We start from the raw sequence: 17,148 nt of genomic DNA, 5'->3' as shown, positions 1-17,148 counted from the left end.
GCTAAAGAGTGCTTAACTGAGGCATGGCGAGCAGACTGCACAGTTCTTGCCAACATCAGAGTTAATTTGGTAAATCTTGGCATCTGCTTTCCTTCAGATGTTTACCTAAAGCCTCCATCTGCCTCTAAATATAGATGGATGAGAAGTTCAGTATCATTTAAGACACATTATTTTGCACTTGGCTATATATAGGAAGGTACTGTTGTATAAGTAGCCACTTTAATCTGATTTAAATTTAATTTGGCTCCTGGATGTGCGTATGTATATGTTAGTTAAGCATTTCCTTTTCCTACGGTCATCTTTCAAAGTGCACGTTACTTAAACATATCAGGGCTTACTTTTCTCATATAACAAGAATTCAAAGTGGGTGTTTGCTGGCGTTGGTTCAGTAGCTTGAGGATATGGGGGCTGAGGTATCCTGGTATCTCTGATATTCTCTTGGTCTGTTCCTCATGGTCTCAAGGTGGGTGCTGCAACTCTAGCCATCATGTAGGAGTTCCAGGCAGAAAAGTGGAAGTGGAAGAAGAAGAAAAGAAAGGACAAAATGGCATACCTCCTACCTGAATAGGCCCCTTTAGGAAAACTTTCCCAAAATCCCACATTATATTTTATTCCTATACAATAGAAGTTAGAGAAGAGTCTTTTCAAGAGACGTGTTTCTACCACAACAATATAGGGTTCTCTTAGTAAAGAAGAGAGGATGGATGTTGGAAGGCAACTGGCTCTCTACCAGAGCCATATATAAAAACCCTTACCTATGGATCTGTTTCTGGATTTTATCCCACAGATCTCTCTTTATGCTGGCACCAGACCATACTGTTGTAACATCATAATCTGTTGGAAAATCTGAAGAGTCTGGTTTTTACTTTTGCCTTGTATACAGTTGACATATAAGTTGGCTTAGACTCTTAGTAAACTAAACAATCTTTTTACATTTTATTAACCTGAAATAAAACCTACATATAGAAAAAGATCTGTTAACTTAATTAAAACCATCGCTAGAAGGGATCCTTGCAGGAGATGGCGGTTGGAGAGCTTTCTGGAATCATTTCTACATTTGACTTTTGGTAGGTTGAAATCTCTGCTTTTGAAATTCGTATTGTGGCAGAATTTTCCCAAGCACTGCAGATTTTTATTTCTTCCATCCTTTTAACTTAATTTTTGAATTCCTGAGTCTTAATTTTATCGTGTCTAATATGCACACAAGATCTGAGAGCAATATGTACATTTTAAGCCAAGAAACACACAGATCTTAGCTAAATGATGAAGTCATGCCAAGAGCTGCCAGTCCTGAGTTTTTCATTGGAAGTGCAGAAGCATGTTGAAGTCTCTAGCTGAGCTTCCCACCATATTGGAAGAACCCAGAAAACAAACAAGCAAGCTCTTCTCATGACTTAAAACTCAGGGTTTTAAGGGTGATGATTTTAAACTCAGGGTGTCTAATCCATTCATGAAGAGTGTGTTCTGGCCTCCGGCCATTTCTAACATCAATACCCTTGATTTGGCCAGGCATAGTGGCTCATGCCTGTAATTCCAGCACTTTGGGAGGCTGAGCTGGGTGGATCACGAGGTCAGGAGTTCAAGACCACCCTAGCTAACACGGTGAAACCCCGTCTCTACTAAAAACACAAAAAAATTAGCCTTCAGTACTGGGGGTAAAGTAGTGAGTGAGGCCTTCACAGACCTTAGCCGGGTGTGGTGGCAGGCGCCTGTAGTCCCAGCTACTTGGGAAGTTGAGGCGGGAGAATGGTATGAACCCAGGAGGTGGAGCTTGCAATGAGCCAAGATCATGCCATTGCACTCCGGCCTAGGCGACAGAGCAAGACTCTGTCTCAACAAAAAAAAACCCTTGATTCACGTCTGTTTATCCCTGTGCTGCCTCTGTGATGGACATTGGAGATTCTGCTTTAAATGCACATGTAGAAATCAGTTACCCATACCTCTTCAGCTAGCCATGGAATCTTTGAGGAATTAGTTTTGGCCAGTTAAAAAATACAGAGTTAGCCATATAATACCAAAATAAATGCTTCCAGAAATTTCTGAGGGGGAAAAAGCATACCATGTAGATATTAGGTGGAGAAAGTTATTTTCTTTTTAGTACGATAAATATACATTTTCAAAAATAGACATGTTTTTCAATTCAGTTTTTCTACTTTATAGAAAAAGAAGTCAAAATATTCTCAACCCATATTTTTAACTTAGAACCTGAAACATAAAATGTAGTTTGGCTTTGTGTTGTGTCAAGCTAAGTAAGAAGGGCAGAGAAGACGGGGATCCCAAGAAGGAATGAAACCTCTTTGTTTGATAAAGCTTGAGAGGCAAAGATCTAATGTATTCATTCATTCACCCCTTTTTCATAATCCTTTACATCTAAAAAGAAGCAAACATTTCATGTGAGCTTTTTCATCAAACTGAAATTTGAAAGCATAACTAATTTTGAAATTCACCATCTTCTGATATTTTTTAGAATTTTCTTTAGAGAAAAACTGTTAATGTTTTACTCCCTATTGAGGGTCACAATCTATTACAAAACAAAAACTTTTCATTCAGTTTCATTGTATGTGGCCCTTTACACTTCCTGCTAAAGACTTTTTAGCCATGTAGCTTTGCCCAGCTAGATACACACACAATCAGCTTTTGATATTTGCCCTGTGGACCAGATGAAATAAAGCCCAGAATCAAGTCTACTGTTTCCCAATTGGTGTGACCATGGCTGAATTCTGTGCTTTTGTTGTTGTTGTTGTTGTTACATTGCTACAGCCCAGATTTCCAATGACCTTGAGAGGTCTATGCCTGAGTATATACTTCTTGATGTGGGTTGCTCATTTCCCGTGTAATCTTACAAGTCCCTTATTTCTGCCCAAATGTGAGAGGATCCAGTAAAGTTTCTAGCTAGAAGAATTATAATCTATAGAGGTGGTTGATAGAATTATTTTCATGCTCAGTGTTTTCCTTTAGGTCTCTGTTCTCCAAATCTTGCAGGTAAAGTAGTCCTTTATTTAAAGAAGATGATGACGTTCATAATTGCAGGCCTAGAGAGAAAGCTGTCAGTCGTCATACATTCCACAGGGATATCAAACAGAGCTCCTTTAGATGAGGGCATCCCAATGCACTGAGCTGAGCCAGTCTCACTGATGTTTGATCTGAGTGACAGAACACTGGCAAAGGCCCTGTATGAGGGTGTGTTTGTGTATTCACATTGCTGCAGAATTCTCAGTACTGCTTTGTGGGTTACATGGTCCTTAGGGATGACTTTGCCAAACAGAGATGCAAGAACAAGTCATTGCAGTTTTGCAATATCTGGAGAATTGCCCGTAAAAGATAATGAACTTATGGGAAAAGTTTATAGCTTTTGCAACACATAAACTTACAGACCATGTTTAGCCAATTGTAACTCTGCATGAAACTAGTTGTATGCGCTCTTGGCTGTCTTTTAAATAAATTTTTTGGTTATTAATCTTTCGAAAAATATCGAGCATACTGGGGAGAAAAACAACTATAAAGATTAATTACATTGCTTCCTGTCTCTCAAAATCCAAGACAGGTGTATGTCTACATAATTCTGAAACTTTAGGAACAATTTATACTCCAGATATTAACAAAAAAGAATGCTGTCAAGTAGTGAAAACCCAATAATAATTAGAATGTCAGAATGAAGGGAATAATGAACGTACTGTTTTAGAAATGTAAAACCAACTTAAAACATGTTGACTCTTTCTCAGTTTTCCCAAGAAACCATTCCTCTTGTGGAGGTCCTCATACCTGACATTTGCATACCAAAGTTGTCTTTTTCCCCATGGCTTTCACATGCACTACATCATAAGACTTTCACAATTGCACTGTGGGATAGAAAAAACATTATCCCATTTAGCACATGGGAAAGAAAGACTTGCCAAAATTAAGTGATATACTAGGGTCACTTGAAGAATTTTTGGTGGCAGAGCCTAGACTAGAGCTTAGGTCTTCTGACTTTGTCCCATTGAGCAACTACCCTGTGCCAGGTATGGATGTCTTCAGTACTGGGGGTAAAGTAGTGAGTGAGGCCTTCACAGACCTTATGTTTCTGTCTCAAGACAAGTAATAAACAAGTGAAGTAACTATTCCTTGTAGCAAGCGCTCAGAAGAAAACAAGGAGCGTGATAGAGAGATTTAAGAAGGGTTAATCTGGGAGGCGGAGGTTGCAGTGAGCCGAGTTCACACCACTGCACTCCAGCCTGGGCGGCAGTGCGAGACTCTCTCAAAAACAAAAGAGTTATCAGAGAGGACCTGAGGAAAATCTGTTTCTTTTCCTGGAGCACCTGGTCATGCCAGGATCCAGGAAAAGTAGTCTAGACATGAGAACAGGAGGTGCAAAGATCCTGAGGCAAGGAAGAGACTAGGATGTTCTAGGAACTTTTAGAAGGCTGGTGTTGCTTAGTGTTTTATGAGAAAGACAGAGTAGAATAAGATGAACTTGTAGAGTAAGGCAGCCATGGGAACTGCCTGGGCCTTTATGGCCATGAAAAGAATTTCTTGTTTTATTCTACGTGACGTGAAATCCCAGTGGAGGGTTTTAGATGTAGGGAGTGGGATTAGGGAGGGGCAGTGATCTCATTTGTATGTTTAAAAAATCATTTTGGTTACAGTACAGAGAATGGATTAGAGGAAAGCAAGGGAAGCCAGGTAAGGTTATTTTGTATCTAGGCAAGAGTTGATGCTAGCTTGGATTAGAGTGGTTCCCATGGAGTAGAAAGAGGTGGGTGGATTTGAAATACATTTTGGATGTAGAACCAACAGGTGCTACTACTGCCAGGAGACTGGAAAGGCAGTCTCGAATTGTGGTTAGTAGTGTAGGCTCCGAAATTGGACCATAGTTGAAAATTGGACCATAGTTGAAAATCCTTGCTCCTCCAATATACTAGCTATATGAACTAAGGTAAGTTATTTATCTTCTGACTTGATTTCTCAATCTGAAAGATAAGGATAATGATAATCGTACCTATCTCATAGATTTACTGAATGGAGTATAGGATAATTGAATGGAGTATAAGAACAGTGAATAAGAGGCCGGGTGTGGTGGCTCATGCCTGTAATCCCAGCACTTTGGGAGGCCGAGACAGGTGGATCACCTGAGTTCAAGAGTTCTAGACCAACCTGGTCAACATGGTGAAACCCCGTCTCTACTAAAAATACAAAAAATTAGCCAGGCATGGTGGTGGGTGCCTGTAATCCCAGCTACTAGGGAGGCTGAGACAGGAGAGGAGAATCGCTTGAACCTGGGAGACAGAGGTTGCAGTGAGCCGAGATTGTGCCATTGCACTCCAGCGTGGGTCACAGAGTGAGACCTTGTCTGAAAAAAAAAAAGAACAGTGAATAAGATCATGCAAATAGTGCTATCTCTTAGCATCAATCACTAGGAAGGGACGGGTATGTGTCACTGACTCTGGCAACATGAAGGCTTTTGTTGACTTCAGCCAGAGCAGGCTCCATGGAGTGGGGTGTGGAGCCAGGCTGGACCGAATGCCACTGTGAGGGATCTGAATAGGGGCGGTTGGGCATCCCTCCTCTGTCCAATCCCTCGATAGAGGGCAGTTGGATGGACAGATATTGCTATGGTCTGTGTTCCCCAAAATTCATGTGTTGAAATTTAATCACCAGTGTGAGAGTATTAAGAAGTGGGGCCTATAGATGGTGATTAAATCATGAGGGTAGAGCCCTAAGGCATAGGACTGGTGCCCTTATAAAGGATGTTTTGGGGGAGCTCATTCACCCCTCCCCACCCTTTCCCCTTCTGCCCTCTGCCATATGAGAACACAGCAGCAAGGCACCATCTTGGAAGCAGAGGGCAGCCCTCACCAGACACCAAATCTGTGCCTTGGTCTTGGACTTCTCAGCTTCTAGAACTGCGAGAAATAAATGCCTGTTGTTTCTAAATGATTCAGTCTAAGATACTTCGTTATAGCAGCAGGAATGAACCAAGACACATATGTAAAGGGGGAAAGGTGTTCCCAGCACCCCAGGAATGAGATGGGGTTAAATGATGGCTAGGAACATTTAGAGGAGAAGAAATATGGGCTCAATCACCTTTAAAGTTATTTTCAGTTTTAATATTGCACTTCTGGGCTTCTTCAGGAACTGTGGGTTTATTAATTAAGCATTGGTGGAGAAGACCTAGATACATGAATTATATTATTTGAATGGCTTTTTTCCTGTAGAAAAGTATGTTTACCTCTGTTAGGATTTGTTTACTCTGTAATAATTGACAGACCCAGTTTAGGTTAGGACTTGTTCATAGTATATTGTGAAATGAAAGAAACAGATAAGACAGTGCCTATCTAATGATACTGTTATAAAGCAAAGCCAAAAAAAAAAAAAAATGTGTTTCTTAAAACCAGTCTGGAAGGACATACTGTCTACAAAATGTTATTGCCAGGTGGTGGGCCCCTGGTGAGCTTTATTTTCGTTTTTGGACTTTTCTGATTTTTTTTTTTTTTTTTTTTTTAATGAAAGTGGTTTGGTTTTTTTTGTTTGTGTTTTGGTTTTTTGGTTTTTGTTTTTTGTTTTTTGTTTTTTGTTTGAGACTGAATCTTGCCTTGCCCAGGCTGGAGTGCACTGACATGATCTCTTCTCACTGCAACCTCCATCTCCTGAGTTCAAGCAATTCTCCTGCCTCAGCCTCCCAAGTAGCTGGGATTACAGGCATGCGCCACCACGCCCGGCTAATTTTCTGTATTTTTAGTAGAGACGGATTTTCACCATGTTGACCAGGCTGGTCTCGATCTCCTAATCTCAGGTGATCTGCACTCAGGCCGATCTGCCTCAGCCTCCCAAAGTGTTGGGATTACAGGTGTGAGCCACTGTGCCCGGCCTGAAAATGTTTACTTTATAAAAAGGAATGGAAAATCTTTTTCTTTTTCTTTTCTTTTTAGAGGCCATATCTTATTATTATTTGAGAAATGCTTGTCCTCAATTTGTATTGGATTTCTGACTGAGTCACACCTCTCCTTGTGTTTTACATAGTTGCTGTGTTTACCTGCTCACAATCTGATTATTACTTGCTTTTGCAATCTTTCCTCTAGAACAATAAGAATATAAGGTCATCTAGGCAAGAAACTTGTCTTTCTGCTCCTCTGCATGACTCCTGGAGTGCTGTGGGAGTGTCGAGGAACCGCATCTGACTGAATCATCCTCCCACCTAATGGTCTCACTCCAGAATATCCCCTGGGCTTGGCAATGAGCGAGTCACCAAGGGAGAATCAGTGACTTCATTGAAATCAAGGAGCTGCAGTAGCAGGATGTTAGCTTATTCAACTAGATCAGGATGCTTTTTAGTGAGTTCGTCTTTATATTGATCTTCTTAACTGATGATTCTTCTTAGTAAGCCTTTAGACAGAAGCAAAATCCCCAATATTTCTAGATCAATAAGCTCTTCATATCCTATTTCTCAAACTGCTATGTAATAATACAAAGTTTAAGAACTTTAAGGTGGCCTGAAGAGGGAATATTCTCCGCATGAAGAGAAATTTCAGCCAGAAAGTTTTCTAAAACAATTAGCAATTCTCTGTGCTTAAATTGTGTCACAGGTAACTATAAGAACAAATGAATCGATAAAATCATCGGTGACAGGATACGGGACAGGAGTAACTGATGGCAGAATCCCTCAGGATGAGCTTGCTTTCTCTTCCTTGAATTGATTCTATGGGCTGGAAGACTGACTAATCTCTTCATTAGCTCATTGATCGGTCTCAGCCTCTCACTACAGAAATGGAATGTGATTCCTCACCCAGCATTCCTCCAAGCTCATTCTCCATGGAAATCACCTCTTAAACGGGGTGGAAGATCTCCTTGACCATGTTTGGAGTCCATTCCTGTTCCTGTTCTAGGACATTTAGAGAAGACATGGTAATGAGAAATTTTAGTCAAGTGCTAAAACTGTTGCGGGAAATACGGAGAATTTTTTCTTTATATTCCAAGAGACAGTATTGCATAAAGGGTTAAAAGTGCAAGTCTGGAGCAAGACTCTCTGGGTTCAGGTTCCATTTAAAACACTTTCTAGAACTGTAACCTTGGGCATTTAGTTGCCTTACAGTGCCTCAGTTTCCTTTCTTATAAAAGAGGGATAACAGTAGTACCTACCTCATCGATCTCTTGAGGGGACTGAATTATATCTAGAGTACTTAGAACAGTGCTCCTAGTGACAACTCTTTATTGAATGATTCTACATTAATAATAACTACAGTATGGCCCTTGAACGACACAGGTTTGAACTTCAGGGGGTCCACTTATACACAGATTTTTTTTTTTTTTCAAGTAAATACAAATTGAAAATGTAGTGTTTGCAGGATGCAAATCTCACGTGTATGGAGAGCCAACTTTTCCCATACTAGATTCCTCAGGGTTGACTGTGGGACTTGAGTGTGCATAGATTTTAGGGCCCACGGGGGCCCTGGAATGAATCCTCTGCATATACTGAGGGATGACTATCCATAAAATTAATAAAGAGCATTACATGGAGGCGTTCAGGCACTAATTCTAAAATACTGAATTTGTTGAGACTTTGTGGAGAAATAGGAGGTAGATTGAAAAACAGGACAGTAAGCTACAGGTCTGGGCAGGATCTTTAAAGAAGCCGTGAAGTCCCTAACCTCAGATTTTCCAGTACCTGCAGGTATCAACAGTGAAGTTGCAAAACAGCAAAGATGGCGGCCTGCCCATCCCTCTGGGAGCTGCATCCCAGGGAGGTCTGAAACCTCTGTCAGCCAGAAAGCACCAGCGTGGGGGTAGCTGGAGACCCCAGTTGGGAGGTCATGCCCAGTGAGGAGGAACAGGATCATGGAGCTGCTTTAAAAAGCAGTCTGGCCACGTTTTCCTAGAGCAGTCCAGCCCCAATTTTAACAAGAACACTGGCCTTCAGAGAGCTTAAATAGTTTGATCAAAGTCTTACAGCTACTAAGAGTTTGTCCAGGGACTCAAGCCCTAGGTCTGTGACATCCTGAAGCCCAGCTCCTTTCTTCCTCTCTCCCCAGTGCCCCACAACCTGTTCCTGAAAAAAGCGCAGGCATTCTTGGTCCCTAAACTCAACCTTACTCAGTTCTTTTCTCAATCTCCTTCCTCCCATTCTTGATGTACCATTCCCCTTTCTTCCCTGGGAAAGGAAGCATCTGTACTTCTTTGACAGTCCTAGGTTTTTTAATTGCTAAGGTAAGAAGAGTGAGTTGAAGAGCCGCTAATGGTTGTAGCCATTTAGCCCTGAATACAGTTGTGCCCACCTAGCTGGGATGTCCCTGAATGCGGTCATGTCCACTTAGCTGGGGTGCACCTCTGTGTTCTTGCTGCTTCCTTGAAGGCTCCAACAATGCCTGGATGGGTTGGGAGAAGAACATGGTTTGAGGGAAATGCTTCATTCAACATTCCTATTGGGACTTTAGTGAGGAGTAGGTTTTTACTGAATTATTATAGACCATATTTCACCTGAGTTATAGCCATCAAACCTTGCTACAGCTTTTTCAGTTCTGTCATCACTAGGAACTTGCGCCTATGTAGCAATAAACTCTGCAACAGGTCAGACCTCCTTGACTACCCGGGCAGGTAGAAGGAGAAATACTGCTTCTACCGTGGGTGGGGCATTATTTGTAATGTAATTGTAAGACCACTTCCTGGCAGCAAAACACTTGCCTACTTCCTGCCCATAAAGCTTTAAGAGGGAAAGTGCTGGGTGTGGTGTTTGCAGGTGACATTGCTAGCCTGGTCTCCCAGGAACCATGTGGCCAACATAACAGCCAGCCTTAGCCCAGCTGACTCTGGTCAGACCCAGTTCCTCCACCCCCTGCAACTTGTGTCCCCTGGGGCTGTGCTGCTCTGGGGGTGTACCCCCTGCAGAGCCCAGTGGGAGGGGCCCAAGGGTGTTATGCAGATGTTTTTTTCAGAGGAAGCCAAAGCCAGCTGAACCAAGGTTGGGGACCCGTGGTCCTCTCCAACCTCCTGCCAGTATTCCCCTCACTATTAGTGCCCATCACAGCTAGGAAGAGGCCAACATCCCCTTTTAGGATTTGACAGAAACTCCATACCAAGTGGCTTTGCACCTACGCACCCCTTTGGGGGAAAGGAATGCTTTTCCGTTAAAGGTATTTCTGTGCAACCACAAAAAAGAATGAGTTCATGTCCTTTGCAGGGACATGGATGAAGATGGAAACCATCAGTCTCAGCAAACTAACACAGGAACAGAAAACCAAGCACCGCATGTTCTCACTCATAAGTGGGAGTTGAACGATGAGAACACATGGACACAGGGAGGGGAACAACACACACCGGGACCTATCGGTGGGGTGAGTGTCAAGGGGAGGGAGAACACTAGGACAAATACCTCATGCATGCGGGGCTTAAAACCTAGATGATGGGTTGATAGGTGCAGCAAATCACCATGGCACATGTATACCTAGGTAACAAACCTGCATGTTCAGCACATGTATCCCAGAACTTAAAGTAAAAAGGAAGGAAGGAAGGAAGGAAGGAAGGAAGGAAGGAAGGAAGGAAGGAAGGAAGGAAGGAAGGAAGGAAGGAAGGAAGGAAGGAAGGGGGGGAGGGAGGGAGGGGGGGAGGGAGGGATTTCTGGCCATGGTAAGCAAGTGAAGGGGTTTTATTTTGATTTGGGTCAGGGTAATATTGAAGAGGGCTACTCCTTTCAAAGGATATCAAAGGCTGACCCCAACACAAATTCTCCCCCTTAAAGATGCCTTGGACAAAGGTGTGTCAAAAAGCGAGGTGCGGGGGCTGTCCCATTTTCCTACTCTTCTTTCTTTGAAATTCACTGTCATTCCTGGTTCTCAGATGTGGGCCCCAGAGCCAGTTTCCAAAGGACTTCTCACTGGGTGCCTCCCACCCCTTCATTCCCTGGATGTCCTGTGACCTTCTATCTCTGGGCAGGCAACCACGGCCTCCTGCTCAACTCAGACTCTCCCAACCAGGATAGAGTCAGAATGTGTGTGCCCCAGGCCTTCTCAGGAAGGGCAAGGATGCCTGGATGCAGAAGAGGCCCTGGAAATGAGTGACAAGGCAGGTCTTTTTATGTAAGTGTGAAGATGATAGTTAAATGACATGACAACTCTGCAAGACTTGGTAAATCTCTTTAGAATGTGAGGTCTTTTCTTTTTACTACTGTGGTGTCAGGGGAAAGTGGTAACGTTAATTAGAGACTCCATGGACTAAAAGTGAGAAAAGAAATAGCCAAAATTTACTTTGAGTTAGACCCCTTCCAATTCTAGCCATTTCTGTAAGCTATATACTATTTATGCCTAATAACCATGAATTAAGACAATGACACACACACACACACACACACACACACACACACACACCCCATTTGGGGTTGATTAGTCTTCTACTGTACTGCAACACCCAGTTCTACACATGTGCCCAGGCTTCTGGAGTTGCAGTGAGTTGCCTTGTGCATCGGGCAGGGGAGTGGGGACAGTTTTCCACAGCTTTAGAACAACTAGCAAGCACCCTGGCCTTGAGCCTGAGTGATGGGACTCTGTTCAGTGTGCTTTGGAGGAGCAAAAAGCTGAGACCAGTCAAGAGACCCAGGGCCATGAGCCTGACCAGGAGTCTCTTAACCTGGGTGCTGATGCAGCAAAGATGCTGTCTGGACTTGGCAGTGGGGATGGAGAAGAAATGATGAATTTGAGGCACATTTATGAGGTGATGTGTTAACATGGGTATGAGTGAAATGGACGAGTTGGGTAACTCTAGTTTCAAACATGGCCCATGAGTGGATGGTCTCACCATATATTGAGACAGAAGACGCAGGTGAGGTGAGGATGTCGAGTTCAGTTTTGGACTCGTGGAGGCTGAGTGCCTGCGGGATATCAGGCAGTGATGTCCATCCGGCAACTGGAGGTTCACCTCTGAGGCTTGGGCAAGAGGTGACGGGTGGAGGGAAAGGTGCTGGAATATGGAAAGGCATCAGTGTGGAAGGTGGAATCTACAGATAGGGGGCAAATATGCAGGAGAAGAGAAGTGAGCTGAGGATAGAAGCCTGGGGCAGTCCACAGAGGAAAGACGAGATGTGGCTGGAGAGGTGGGATTCTGCAGTACAGTTCATGGTGGTGAAGGTGCGGTTCTTTAAACAGAGGGACTTAAGTGGAGGTGAATGAGGAAGAACCTGGGATCTCATTCCCAGGGGAGAGTTTTGTCAATTGGTCTGTATAGATGAAATCTACAAAATTAAATTGGGTTCCAAGTTCTTGGCAATTCTCTTGAATGAAATTGGATACAATGATTATATCTTCCATTTAAGATTTATTGAGATATGTTAGGAAATTGCACATGGGCACTCAGACCCCACCAGTTCTCAGTATCTGAACCTCCTGAAGCAGCCCTAGGAGCTCTGCCAGCCTTCCTGTCCTGGACCCTTGGGCTAGTACTTCCTGGGCTGCCCTTCTTGCTGCTCCCTATAAGTACATCTGAATATAAGTACTCCCTATAAGGTACATCCCTATAAGTACCTCCTCCTAGTCAGCCTGTTTTCATCTGAAAAAGTAATATAATCATTTTTAAATGCAAATGATACTACAAGATATTCAGTGATAAGTAAATCCTTCTCCTACCTAGGCCCCAGTCCTCAGTCCTTTCCCACTCTACCTTGCAAAGCAACTCCTGTTACCAGCATTGTGTGTATACAATATCCTTTTGGAAACACTACAGCTGTGGGCTGAATCCAGCCAGCTGCCTGTTTTTGTAAATAAAGTATTATTGGAACTCAGCCACACCCACTCATTGAAATATAATCTGTGGCTGCTTTCCCACCTCAACAGGCAGAGTTGAGTAGTTGTGACTGAGACAGTGTGGCCCACAGAGCCAAAAATATTTACTACCTGGTCCTTTAAGAAAAAGTTTAGGCTGAGGGTGGTGGCTCATGCCTGTAATCCCAGCACTTTGGGAGGCTGAAGTAGGAGGATCACTTGAGACCAGAAGTTCAAGACCAGCCTGGGCAGCATAGTGAGACTCCATCCCTACTAAAGAAAAAATTGATTACTGGAGAGGGGCGGAGCAAGATGGCCGAATAGGAAGAGCTCCAGTCTCCAACTCCCAGCGCGAGTGACACAGAAGACCGGTGATTTCTGCATTTTCAACTGAGGTACTGGGGTCATCTCACTAGGGAGTGCCGGACAATCGGTGCTGGTCAGCTGCTGCAGCCTGACCAGCGAGGCTGAAGCAGGGCGAGGCATCGCCTCACCTGGGAAGTGCAAGGGGGAAGGGAATCCGTTTTCCTAGCCAGGGGAACTGAGACACACAACACCTGGAAAATCGGGTAACTCCCACCCCAATACCGCGCTTTAAGCAAACGGGCACACCAGAAGAATATATCCCTCACCTGGCCGGGAGGGTCCCACGCCCACGGAGCCTCCCTCATTGCTAACACAGCAGTCTGCAGCAATCTAACCGCAAGGCAGCAGCGAGGCTGGGGGAGGGGCGCCCCCCATTGCTGAGGCTTAAGTAGGTAAACAAAGCCACTGGGAAGCTCGAACTGGGAGGAGCTCACAGCAGCTCAAGGAAACCTGCCTGTCTGTATAGACTCCACCTCTGGGGGCAGGGCTCAGCTAAAAAAACAACAGGGGAAGCAGCAGAGGCCTAAGCAGACGCGAACGACTCTGTCTGACAGCTTTGAAGAGAGCAGTGGATCTCCCAACATGGTGGTTGAGATCTGAGAACGGACAGACTGCCTGCTCAAGTGGGTCCCTGACCCATGAGTAGCCTAACTGGGAGACATCCCCCACTAGGGGCAGTCTGACACCCCACACCTCACAGGGTGGAGTACATCCCTGAGAGGAAGCTTCCAAAGTAAGAATCAGACAGGTACACTTGCTGTTCAGCAATATTCTATCTTCTGCAACCTCCGCTGCTGATAACCAGGCAAACAGAGTCGGGAGTGGACCTCAAGCAATCTCCAACAGACCTATAGCCGAGGGTCCTGACTGTCAGAAGGAAAACTATCAAACAGGAAGGACACCTATACCAAAACCCCATCAGTACGTCACCATCATCAAAGACCAGAGACAGATAAAACCACAAAGATGGGGAAAAAGCAGGGCAGAAAAGCTGGAAATTGAAAAAATAAGAGCGCATCTCCCCCTGCAAAGGAGCGCAGCCCATTGCCAGCAATGGATCGAAGCTGGTCAGAGAATGACTTTAACGAGATGAGAGAAGAAGGCTTCAGTCCATTCAAACTTCTCAGAGCTAAAGGAGGAATTATGTACCCAGCACAAAGAAACTAAAAATCTTGAAAAAAGAGTGGAAGAATTGACAGCTAGACTAATTAATGCAGAGAAGGTCATAAACGAAATGACAGAGATGAAAACCATGACACGAGAAATACGTGACAAATGCACAAGCTTCAGTAAGCGACTCGATCAACTGGAAGAAAGAGTATCAGCGATTGAGGATCAAATGAATGAAATGAAGCGAGAAGAGAAACCAAAAGAAAAAAGAAGAAAAAGAAATGAACAAAGCCTGCAAGAAGTATGGGATTATGTAAAAAGACCAAATCTACGTCTGATTGGGGTGCCTGAAAGTGAGGGGGAAAATGGAACCAAGTTGGAAAACCCTCTTCAGGATATCATCCAGGAGAACTTCCCCAACCTAGTAGGGCAGGCCAACATTCAAATTCAGGAAATACAGAGAACGCCACAAAGATACTCCTCGAGAAGAGCAACTCCAAGACACATAATTGCCGGATTCACCAAAGTTGAAATGAAGGAAAAAATCTTAAGGGCAGCCAGAGAGAAAGGTCGGGTTACCCACAAAGGGAAGCCCATCAGACTAACAGCAGATCTCTCAGCAGAAACTCTACAAGCCAGAAGAGAGTGGGGGCCAATATTCAACGTTCTTAAAGAAAAGAATTTTAAACCCAGAATTTCATATCCAGCCAAACTAAGTTTCATAAGTGAAGGAGAAATAAAATCCTTTACAGATAAGCAAATGCTTAGAGATTTTGTCACCACCAGGCCTGCCTTACAAGAGACCCTGAAGGAAGCCCTAAACATGGAAAGGAACAACCGGTACCAGCCATTGCAAAAACATGCCAAAATGTAAAGACCATCGAGGCTAGGAAGAAACTGCATCAAATAACGAGCAAAATAACCAGTTAATATCATAATGGCAGGATCAAGTTCACACATAACAATATTAACCTTAAATGTAAATGGACTAAATGCTCCAATTAAAAGACACAGACTGGCAAACTGGATAAAGAATCAAGACCCATCAGTCTGCTGTATTCAGGAGACCCATCTCACATGCAGAGACATACATAGGCTCAAAATAAAGGGATGGAAGATGATCTACCAAGCAAATGGAGAACAAAAAAAAAGCAGGGGTTGCAATCCTAGTCTCTGATAAACCAGACTTTAAACCATCAAAGATCAAAAGAGACAAAGAAGGCCATTACATAATGGTAAAGGGATCAATTCAACAGGAAGAGCTAACTCTCCTAAATATATATGCACCCAATACAGGAGCACCCAGATTCATAAAGCAAGTCCTTAGAGACTTACAAAGAGACTTAGACTCCCATACAATAATAATGGGAGACTTCAACACTCCACTGTCAACATTAGACAGATCAACGAGACAGAAAGTTAACAAGGATATCCAGGAATTGAACTCATCTCTGCACCAAGCGGACCTAATAGACATCTATAGAACTCTCCACCCCAAATCAACAGAATATACATTCTTCTCAGCACCACATTGCACTTATTCCAAAATTGACCACATAATTGGAAGTAAAGCACTCCTCAGCAAATGTACAAGAACAGAAATTATAACAAACTGTCTCTCAGACCACAGTGCAATCAAACTAGAACTCAGGACTAAGAAACTCAATCAAAACCGCTCAACTACATGGAAACTGAATAACCTGCTCCTGAATGACTACTGGGTACATAATGAAATGAAGGCAGAAATAAAGATGTTCTTTGAAACCAATGAGAACAAAGATACAACATACCAGAATCTCTGGGACACATTTAAAGCAGTGTGTAGAGGGAAATTTATAGCACTAAATGCCCACAAGAGAAAGCAGGAAAGATCTAAAATTGACACCCTAACATCACAATTAAAAGAACTAGAGAAGCAAGAGCAAACACATTCAAAAGCTAGCAGAAGGCAAGAAATAACTAAGATCAGAGCCGAACTGAAGGAGATAGAGACACAAAAAACCCTCCAAAAAATCAATGAATCCAGGAGTTGGTTTTTTGAAAAGATCAACAAAATTGACAGACCGCTAGCAAGACTGATAAAGAAGAAAAGAGAGAGGAATCAAATAGACGCAATAAAAAATGATAAAGGGGATATCACCACCGACCCCACAGAAATACAAACAACCATCAGAGAATACTATAAACACCTCTACGCAAATCAACTAGAAAATCTAGAAGAAATGGATAATTTCCTGGACACTTAAACTCTCCCAAGACTAAACCAGGAAGAAGTTGAATCCCTGAATAGACCAATAGCAGGCTCTGAAATTGAGGCAACAATTAATAGCCTACCCACCAAAAAAAGTCCAGGACCAGATGGATTCACAGCTGAATTCTACCAGAGGTACAAGGAGGAGCTGGTACCATTCCTTCTGAAACTATTCCAATCAATAGAAAAAGAGGGAATCCTCCCTAACTCATTTGATGAGGCCAACATCATCCTGATACCAAAGCCTGGCAGAGACACAACAAAAAAAGAGAATTTTAGACCAATATCCCTGATGAACATCGATGCAAAAATCCTCAATAAAATACTGGCAAACCGGATTCAGCAGCACATCAAAAAGCTTATCCACCATGATCAAGTGGGCTTCATCCCTGGGATGCAAGGCTGGTTCAACATTCACAAATCAATAAACATAATCCAGCATATAAACAGAACCAAAGTCAAGAACCACATGATTATCTCAATAGATGCAGAAAAGGCTTTTGACAGAATTCAGCAGCCCTTCATGCTAAAAACCCTCAATAAATTCGGTACTGATGGAACGTACCTCAAAATAATAAGAGCTATTTATGACAAACCCACAGCTAATATCATACTGAATGGGCAAAAACTGGAAAAATTCCCTTTGAAAACTGGTACAAGACAGGGATGCCCTCTCTCACCACTCCTATTCAACATAGTGTT

General features: G+C 43.1%; 1 protein-coding gene across 7 annotated transcripts in view; it reads left to right on the top strand.

The window, feature by feature from the left end:
* Positions 1-17,148, top strand: part of GCNT4 (glucosaminyl (N-acetyl) transferase 4) — a 35,886-nt gene that overhangs the window by 10,956 nt on the left and 7,782 nt on the right. The window contains exon 1 of one of the 7 annotated variants that reach the window (XM_030927264.1): positions 10,285-10,304. The exons of the other annotated variants lie outside the window; for them this stretch is intronic. The gene's annotated coding sequence lies outside the window, so the exon portion shown is untranslated. Of the gene's footprint in view, positions 1-10,284; positions 10,305-17,148 lie in introns of those variants that run through there. 7 annotated transcript variants of the gene reach the window in all.

The sequence above is a fragment of the Rhinopithecus roxellana genome, chromosome 3 (genome assembly GCF_007565055.1).
Source record: "Rhinopithecus roxellana isolate Shanxi Qingling chromosome 3, ASM756505v1, whole genome shotgun sequence".
NCBI lineage: Eukaryota > Metazoa > Chordata > Mammalia > Primates > Cercopithecidae > Rhinopithecus > Rhinopithecus roxellana.
The sequence above is the reverse complement of the archived record's forward strand: the minus strand, read 5'-3'. Positions and strand labels throughout refer to the sequence as shown.